Source organism: Peromyscus californicus, unplaced genomic scaffold, assembly GCF_007827085.1.
Source record: "Peromyscus californicus insignis strain IS unplaced genomic scaffold, ASM782708v3 Scaffold_7__1_contigs__length_154581171, whole genome shotgun sequence".
Taxonomy (NCBI): domain Eukaryota; kingdom Metazoa; phylum Chordata; class Mammalia; order Rodentia; family Cricetidae; genus Peromyscus; species Peromyscus californicus.
The window spans coordinates 90901208-90911773 of NW_026294595.1; positions in this window are offsets into that span (position 1 = coordinate 90901208).

Below are 10566 nucleotides of genomic sequence, written 5' to 3' on the forward strand. Positions count from 1 at the left end.
ACAACACATACACAGAGGTGAGCGTATCTTCCTCAGCCAGTCTAAACTTGGCTGATCTGATGGCTTCATTTGAGAGCAGTTACAAGAGCTCTATTCAGTGGAAGCATTGCCAACAGCCTTTAACACCTTATTGGGCTCAGCATCAACCCAAAAAATTCAGTTTGGGATTGGCTTCATCTTTTCCATCTCTAAGACCCTGCCACCGCCAAACTCATGCCTCATCCTCAGGCACAGAGAAAGAGTGGGAGAAATAAGATGGGGCTTGTCTCTACCTTGCAACTGATTGCCTGTTAGAGTTGACTGGAAGAGTTTCAGTTCTATAATCTATTGAAGAATATTGTAGGTGGAGTTTCTTTGAAAACTCAGAGTTAAAGCCTTCTTTTGTTTAAACTACTAGATTTAATTAGTCGTATGTTTCCCATTCTCTTTCTTCTCCGCTGAGTAAGTACTAAAATTGGACGGATTTGAAAGGGGTCACAGAAGGCATATTTTTCTGGAGAGATGGACACTCTGATGATTGTCTCATCAAGGATGTTCACTTTTTGAGTTGAAGTTGGAATGTGGACTCAAAGACCAAAGATCACTGCTGCAGTCCAGCATGATGCCTCACACCTGGAACCTCAGCACTTGGAAGAGTTAGGCAAGAGGATTGTGAGTTCAAAGCTAGCCCTTAATTATGTTGTAAGACCCTGTTTCAAAACCAAAGAAAGATAAGGAGGAAGAGAGAGTGGAGCAGGGGAAAGGAGAGAAGGAGGAAGAAGAGGACACGGCTTGATGACTAGATATAATTGCTAACAGAGAATCTGATCCAGTAGCATATCCAAGGGACATGAGTTCTTAAAACATTGAGTATTTACCTTATGCATAATAAGAACTTTCTATAAGCATCACTTAATTTTATACCTCCCTTCAAAACTGCAAGAACTGAATAAATGCAGTTAATCATCTCTTGTGAAGGCAATTATCATACCCCATGATATGTGTCTTTCTTCTGCCTAGGAGTCAGTCACATTAATAAGCTTTTAATAAGAGTATATGCAAATCAGAGAATCACCTATCACAATAAATTTGAATGACTCTCAGTGCTGTTGGACTTTACCATGACTTCACTGAGTGTTCAGAAAGTGAATAGAAGTTGTGTGTAGAATTTAAAGACCACATTTTTTCTATGGGTTTTCTACATTAAATTCAGCTGTTTGATCATCTCCCAGTGAGTGGACCATAATTATTTAGATTTAATTGTAAAACAAAGACTGCTGTTTCTAAGTGTCATCATAACCCATGATGATTTCAGTGTAAAATGCAATAATTCTTGTGCTTATGATAATCTCCAAGCTTTCATTTTTCAGTGTCCCTTTAGATTCCATGTTTTCTTTATTTCTCTGTTTTTGTGATCTTTCCAAATTGTTAAGTCTTAAGTGTCTGATAAACACAATTAAGCAGCATACATAATAATTAGAATTATGTTGCAAAGGAAAGCAAATTACTTATTTTTTCTTTACTAACACAAATAGCTTATTTCCTAAAATTATACATATCTAGTTTGTTTACCTTATATTTGATTGCAAACCTCCAGAACAAAATTTTAAACTCTAAGTTAGATATCCCCAGTAAATAAAACTTTTCATATCTTAATATCTGATGATGAGTTATGTAATTCTCAGGCCTTTGACAAAAACTTGATATGCAGCTATGAATAGTTATACGGACTATGAAGTATAGCAGGCTTTCTTTTGAGCCATCAACCAACTCCCATATCATGACACCAAGACTTATTACTAATTATGAATGCTCAGCCTTATCATGTTTGTCCCATGAGCTCTTATAACTTAACCTGTTTCTCTTCATCAAATTCTGCCTCAGGGCTTTTCACCTTTCTTTCATTCTGTATGTCCTACTTTTCCTGCTTTTTCCATGGCTGACTGGCTGGCAGCTGCCTTACTGGCTGGCCCCTGGTGTCTCTCTCTCTCTCTCTCCCTCTCTCTCCCTCTCTCTCTCTCTCCCTCATTCTCTCTTCTCTCTCTAGCCTAGATTCCTCCTACTACTTTTCTCTGTGTCTGTCAGTCCTGCCTATTCTTCTACTGCCTAGCTATTGGCCATTCGGCTTTTTATTGAATCAATCAGGTGCCTTGGGCAGGCAAGGTAAAACAGTCACATGTATTTACGTAATTAAACAATTGAAGCATAAACAAATATAACACGTATTTGTCTAGTTAAACAAATTCAACACAAACAAATGTAACACACCTTTACATAGTTAAAGTAACAGTCCACAACATAAATAAATGTAGCACATCTTTACATAAAGTAATAATCCACAACAGTGAAGATTAGAGCAAGTTAACATTACAGATATAATTCCACATGTCTAGTATACTGTATCTAACTGTTGGATGTTTCCAGTTAAAATGTTGTCGTTTCTGTATCCTCTTCCTTTTATCCCCACAACTTATCTTTTTCTTTTCAAAGGATGTGTGGTTTAGTCTCCTCTGGTATCTCCCCAAAAGTATGATTTAAGGCTGCATTTGCTTGTGGATAAAGCTAACATAGATTTAAGTCCAACACACAATTCCCCAATTACTCTTAGTCTTAATGTCCACCATTACTTACTTATTAGCCTGTCAGATGTACACAATTTTGAAAAATTCCTTAAATCTATTTTGGAGTAAGACATAAGAAAGACAAACATGGATACCCAGCATTCTATTTATGACTCTAATAAACTTGGTCTGTCTTTTCTTTGATTGAGGTGGAGATATTAATATCTATTCATCAGTTAATTGACTGACTCACTAGTCATTACCTGCTCTCAATCAGACTGGTAATATAAAAAGGAGGACTCTTACCTCTGAATAAAGTACTTGCAACTCTAAAGTGTAAACAGAACTCTCACAAATTGCGCCTATATTTAAAATACAGGTATATGTGTGTACAGAAGATTAAGGGATGAATTACCCAGGGAAGTATTGGTATGAAGAAGAATAATTCAGGCAAGGACTGGCTTAATTGATTTTCTCATTACTGTGACAAAATACAGAAGCAATTTATGAGATAGAGAATTTATTTTGGCTCTTGGTTTTAGTCCATCACAGTGGGGGAGCATGTTGCAGTTCACAGAATTAGGGACTATGAGAAAGGCTCCTTGCATCTTCGCATATGAGAACAGATACAAAATAAACCTAGCTATAACTTGTGAGATCCTGTACCCAGTGACCCACCTCTGGCAGCCAGGCTCTACAACCTCTAAAAATAGCATCACTGGCTGTTGAGCTTGTGGTGATATTTCAGACTCCACCCATTAACAAGAAATACTCCTAAGGGCTGTGTGGGAAAGGCTACAGCTGTGCAGCATTCAGGAATGTAGAACAATCTCTTGAGAAGGATTTTACAGAGCAAGGGGTTTGCTTGTTAGTTGCTTTGTTTTGTTGGTTTGAAGTGAAAGTGGGGGTCAATTAGATTATGACAGGTATTCTCTGTTACAACTAGATTTTGAACTTTATGTTTTAAAGAGAACCATGAAAAGAATCAGGGGGCAATATGGTCAACTTGGTAGGTCTAAAGAGAAACTGTGGATATAGAGAAAAACATAAAGAGTTGTTGAAACTGCTGCAACAGCCCAGAAGACTAGAGATTTTGTTCTCTCAGCTTATGGGTGTGATGGGAATAGAAAGGTTGCTATTAACAAAATTGAAGTTCTCTCTGAAAGTGGAAAGGAAACCAGATAACAGTCCATTTTTCCTTAGGAGTAAAGAGTTGCTCCTCACTATCTGATGAATTTTCTGAGATTGGACATAGCAGTGAAATGTGACTGATTGTCCCACTGGCACTAGACCAGTGTGTAACCTGGGGCCGTGATACAAAATGATAATGAGAAATACTGGAAAGAATTTGTTCATTAATGTCCCCTGGAGACATTTGCACATGTTGAAAACGAGTTCTGTGAGAAACAGCAACTTGACCTGGACAGCAATGTGCTCACTCAAGTGGTTCTCATAATGTACCTGGGCCCTAAGATTGGCTGTGGCGTACATCCTCTGGAGTAAGACAAACTTACCAGCATATAGATTCATCTTTGTGAATGAAAGACAAGAAGAGTCACCAATCCATGTTTGTGCTCAAGATCACAGATTGACTGGCACATGGAAGTTGTTAGTCTCAGAAGCCCAATTATAAGCCATGCCTATAGACAATAGGCAAAAGTCTCTGTCCCCTAGAGTCTTCAGTTCTCCATGTATTAAACCACTATACTGTATATATGGTAGTCAGGATATATAATCATCATGACCTAAAACATAAAGAAAAAGTCAAAAAGTAACTTTCTCATTTTCATTGATCCAGGGTAATGGAATCAGCTGAGAAAATAGAATAACGTTATATGTTCAGTGATACAGTTTCACACTAAACGTCGCACTAATTTCCCTATGGTTTACTTTTGCCCAGCTGCCTTAGGCAGTATGTACATTACTTATAATAAGCCTGTGCCCTCTGGGCATGCATCTGAGAATTATGATCTCAGAAATTGTCTTACAGAGTGTACAATGTAAACTAGCATTTAAATGCAGAATAGTAGCAAGCAGTACAACACCCTCTCTTTGAGGCATGCGTTGTTTTCCTTGAGAGAAAGATCATGCTCAAGGACAAATATTTATAGTTTTCTTGTTTGCTCCTTGTTTTGAGATAGCATCTCATGTAGCCGAGGCATGCCTCAAACTTAGTGTATAGCTGAGAGGGTAACCTTGAACTCCTGATCTTCTCATTTCCACCTTCCAAGTACTGGTATTGTAGGCCAGCACCACTATACCCAGCTAGAGTTCCTTGTGAAATACATCAAAAATATTTACGAGTCCAAATTCACGTTGGACAAGCAATGCATCACCTTGGTTCACAAATGTGTTGTTGATTGTTAGGTAGCTAAACTGAATGAGTAAAAATGTGAAAATAACTTGTTTCAGAGACTAGGTCTAGTTTAGGTCCTTCCATGACAGCATCCCTGCAAATGGTAAACATGTACAGCAGCTCTATTTTAGGTACCCACTCCTTCTGACACAGAAGCGTAGCATAGTAAGTCATAAGAACATTGTTCATTGCATGTGGTAAAGGTCCCAATTTAGGAATGACCTGAATTTTCTTCTACAGGGAAGTGCACTTCCATCCATCTGAGATGAACCATGTGTTCAGCTCTGGGAAGATTCCAGTGATGTACTGTTACACAAATAAAAACAAGTTTCTCAAGGATATATACATGATTTGAGATTTTGTTTAAAACATAAAAACTGTTGGGACTGGTTAACTGTAGTGGTTGATGTATTTGGTGTTTTGTTTCTTTCTTTATAAACTTCTATACCCTTGATTAGTCTTTTTTAGAAAAAAAAAAAACAAAGTGCTATTCTTGTCATTTAAAAACAAGCAAAAGAGAGCTATCAAATTCAACATTCTGCCTCCAAGTACTATGTCACCTAAACAAAAATTCTCACTAGTACCTTTGACATTGTTTGATTAATTTAGCTCTGGAATTCCAGTTAGTTCAAGCTAAAATTTCTGATGATACCCAAGGGACATGACCCCACATGACCAAGATTTTTCAAATGATTTGCCTAAATCTCTGTGAACTGAAACTATTGACTTTCACATAGCCATGATGCCAGTCCAAGCCAAGGGAATGTAAAGGTCACCCTCAGGTGTGGTTGGCTTTTCCTTCCTACATCTTCTTACTGCCTACATCCCATTTGTGTTATCAACAGATAAAGCAGGGAAGCAGAACAAGTCTCGATTTCTACAGGAGATGAGCAGGAAGCATTGGTAATTACAAACACATGATCAGAAATGGTTTTGAGTCATCTTAGCATGAGTGTGTCATTTTTTAAACGACATATTTCTCTGTGCATATCAATACACATATCAAATCTAAAAGAATTCCCTCAATTTTACACCCAACTAGATTTGCTTAAGCTGTTAACTAAAAATAATAATAATAACCTCAGAAGAATAATGGAGAATAAGAGAGTTAAGTCACGCCGCTGCCACACAAAAGTTAGACACACAAATGAAAAAAAAATTCATTTCTAGGTGAAAAATGTAAAAATTTGCCAAGTTTAAACATTATGGAGGTGTGAAGCTGTCATTTACTGTGTTTTGCATGCTGTCAAATGAGAATCAAGGATGTATAAAACTTGTTTTCTCCAAATCATACAAATCAGTATGTATCCGCAGGGAGCAGGAGGTGAGTGGGAGAGTCCTTGTCTTCTATCCCCCTGCTAACCCTCAGGTTTTCTTTGCTGGATTCCTACTTTTTGTTGTTGCTGTGTCTCTGTTGCTATTCTTAGAATACTCAGCTTCTTTTGAAAATACTGAAAGTAATCAAGAGGAAAGCAGAGTGCCTGCCAACAGACAAACACAGCAAGCTAGAACTGGTGGACACTGTTAAGAGAGGTTGAGAATCGGAGCTTCAATACTACAATCTTCCCTCTTGGCATTTTTATTTTTTTTTTTAAAGAAATCTTTTTTATGGGAATGGCACATTAAGGTTTGTAGGTAAGTGCCAAATGCTGAGCGATTGCCAAATGTCTCACAGATCCCAGTCTCCATGATGCCTATTAACACGAAGGGCATTCTGCCTTCTTCCCTAAATAGCTGACCATAAACTGTCATGGAGTCTTGTCAATCTGGATATCTGCTGCGATGTATTTAAATAATCTCTCATCTGAGACCTGTTACTTCAAGATTAAGAGGCACTTCCATTTCAGAAGTCAGAGGTCATCTCTGGAACAGATACCTATATCTGTTTTTAGAGAGAATTTAACGTCAGAAAAAATCAAAATTCCAATTATTAAGCACCGGACTTCACAAGCCAGTGAATTGTTATTGATTGGCACCTTAGTGAGAAGCCTCATTTCATACCAAAAACACTGTGAGAGTATGGAATCACCAGAAATCAGGAACAAGGAGTTTCTAGGAACTTACTGTCCATACCACTACCTTTGCTTTATAGACAAGAAAACTGAAATCCAGAATGTATCTGATTTAACTTTTTAAGGCCCTAAAAATAGTTTTTCATAAATATGTATTACAATAAGTGAAATCTTTTTATGTTTTCACAATTTTTTTGGAAATTTAACTTTATCCTTAGAATTGGTTATACTAACAAAAACCCCACATGAGTTCCCAAAATCTTTCCATTCTGTCTTCAACATATCACTGTGCACCTAACCAGAACACTTTCAAAATTTAGGTCTAGAGATGGAGGGTGTAAAGGCTATCAATGGTTATTTAAATGACAAGCTTATGTTGTCATTTAGTGTAGGGGTTAGGGTGGAAGCACATTGTGGAAAAGAGCTGAACAAAGTCAAGACGAGCAGTGTCTGGGTCCCCAGGGGTCACACAACCACTCTGGGTGGAGAGATGTGTGTTGGTAGGGAGATTGTGGCCACAGCAATTACTGTCAGGGGCTGACCAACTGAAACTGGAAAACCCTGTGAAGAAGGACTAAAGTGACCCAAAGAGTGGGAAATTGAAAAGTGGGGGTGGGGGTGGAGACCAGTTAGATTTCTAACCTGATGTAGAACCAGTTATAAGAAATTTAACAGATGATACTCCAAGGCATTTATTTTATACTGTTTATTTTTTTAAGGCAGAAGTTCATCAAAAACAATTATGCTTAATCAGAGTGTGGTGCCCTAAGCATTATGTCCACATGATTAATATCCTCTGTTTTATTGTGTTGACAGGAAAAACTACTTTGACTGGTCTATTTTTGATACACTGAGTTTAACAGCAGGTTAGAAACCTCAGTGTGTGCTTAACACTCACGAATTCACTCCACCCAAGAGGAAGCTAAAGCTCGGGGCATAATATTCTGTCAATACCTTTGTAACTGGGACAAAGTCATCCTGGGCAAACACAACTGCCACTTACAGTCCAAGACAAGCCTTCAATTAATTGAGTTTACAGTTTCATATTTTCTTTTGATTTTTCTCTTAAGCTAATGTTCACTTTCCATGCCCATGATGAAGAGGAGCAGCTAAAAGCCAGGTACAAAACAAACTTCCGCTGGCAATATTTGCAGAGCTGCTCAGGGTAAGCAGTCCAGCTCACCGGCCTCTTAAATCATCGTTTATTGGCTCCTGTCTTGGAGCACAGTTTTCTGTGCTGCCATGAGTGATTCTTAATTTCCATCACACCCTACCATGTCAAGTACAGCCAGTTTGCTTTACCAATGAAAGAGCTGAGAACCATACTTCATCTAGCAGCTGGATATTCTGGGACATAACATAGGAGAACAAGTTAGCTTGGCCTAAACACAGCTATCACAGACTAGGCAAGATCACATCTGTAAACTGCCTTGGTCTGTGCTGTCTCACTGTGAGTAGTCTTTGAGCCTTACTGGTCTATACTGGGAAGGTTTAAGGATGGTACCTTTTCTGCCCTAAATGGCTTCCTTCCCCCTCCCCCATACCAATATATACACCATTCATTCTGCTTATAACCCATCTAGAGCAAATCCTGCTCCCTGGGAGAGTAATAAATAATAATATTTACTTAAAATAAGTAAATTAAAATAAATAGAGTCCCTTTACTACCTTTCTTCCAAACTAATAATTCAAATAAGGAACCAAAAGTGCAAAGGTGTTGAAAATGTTAGTGCTCAATTTTTGTAAGAGGCTGGAAAAGACTCAACTGCAGCAAAAGGAAGATGGGAATGACTACCAAATTGTGGTGATCATTGTAAATTGATCGTATGGGTTTACTATGCCAATAATGGGTGTCATTTACAAAGATGGCTTCTTTAGACATAGTAGACATCCATTCACACTTTTATGTTAGAAATATTGGCCCTCAGAAGGTTGCCTAAACTCCTACTTCCCATAAAGAAGATAACAGTTGTTGCCAGTTGGTTAAGGTGCAGTAGGAGAGTGGAGGGGGGCCTCTTGCTTAAAACCTCTAACCTAAGAAGTTATTCAAACTCATTTCACAAGTACTTTTAGTGCTGTTTTTCATAGGTGGAATGAGTCCCTTCCTACTACCAATGCTACACAGTCACAGATATTTGTTATTGGGACTGTCCTATCAGAGCTATGCCAAATCAAACAAGAATATATATGGCAGGCACTGATAAGTAAAGCAGTAGATATGACTGAGTGGCCTGAGACACACTGAAAGAACACTGGAGGCTGCAAGAGAACATGAATTGGAACCTGCCAAGACCTTAGCCATGAAGGTGGTGGTGGTGGTGGTGGTGGTGGCAGTGGAATGAGTAGGGCAAAGGAGATGTTGTGAGGCCAACAATACCAAACTCCATGTGGACCTGAAGCCTGTAGTGACGGAGACAGAGGGAAAAGACTTTGTATAAAGGCCTTCCACAGTTACTTTGTTTGTCAAATTCCCTTGCTTTTTTTTTTTTTTTAATCAAGTAATGGTGGCAGGGTACTGCATAAGTGAAACATTCCATCCTGTAGGGAAGCTCCTTAAGCAGGAAGGTAAACAACTCAAAATAGCTTCAGGAAGTCCCTGAAACTAACCAGATTCACTAGGTCCTGCCCTGCCAGAGTAAACATAAAAAGTGGAGAGTCCCTCTCAGATTGAAAGAAGCTGAGCTCCTAAGAAGACTCTCAGAGGAAAAAACTTGCAAAGAAGTCTCTGAGACTAGCTTCCTGGAAGAAGCAAAAACAAACAGAACTGCCTGGGAGAGGTTTAGATCAGCTGAAGCACTTGAAAAAGTCACTCTCTCCAACCCGCTGAAGTATCTGCAGACTGTGCAGTGTGTTCCAGGTTTCCAGATTCATGAGTTGTCACCCTTGCTGGGGTGGGCTTTGGGGATGCAGCTGTCTTTGGGTCATTTCTGCTTCTGTAAGTAACCCCTCACCCATATTCTTGTAAGTAACCCAGTAAAATGCATTGGATCACTAAGTTGGACTTTGGTGTTATCTGTACTTTGGCCTGCAGTGGATTTCCTGTTTGGGGTGAGTAGACAGATGTGTGGGTTGCATCTCCCCAGAAAAATTTTGTCACACAACACAGGGTTTGGGAATTTGTTTGATTTGGGTCACCAGGAGCTGATTTTTTGTCTTTATCACTGATTCTAACTGGAGTTTGGAAGAACTGGCATCTCATAGAAGTGCCATCTCATTTTCAAATCTGGTGGAATCATTTATTGAGTGCAGGCAGAGAGGGATAAGCTACATGTTTGGTCAATAAGCCAAAAAGAGAGACCTGAGTATCTTTCTGTTTTCTCACTTTTTAATTATCTCCTAATATAACTTAATATTTCGATTGCTGTATCACTTTTATACCTAGGATATAAGATATGTTAATTCACTTATTTGTTGCTATTATTAAAGCAATTTCACTGCTATATATTGAGAGGAGCGAGCAGATGCCCTAACAGGCTTCTTTTAGAGATCAGGCCTCAATTCCAGTTTCCTGAGACTGAATAAGCAGTTTCTGAAGAAGCCACAAACAAAGGACAATTAATCTCCAACACCCCTGACAACAAGGACAAGGAAGCCTGGTACATGCAGTAGGCCAGGCCAGGCCTGAGCCACAGTCAGCAGATAACCAAATAAGGACAAA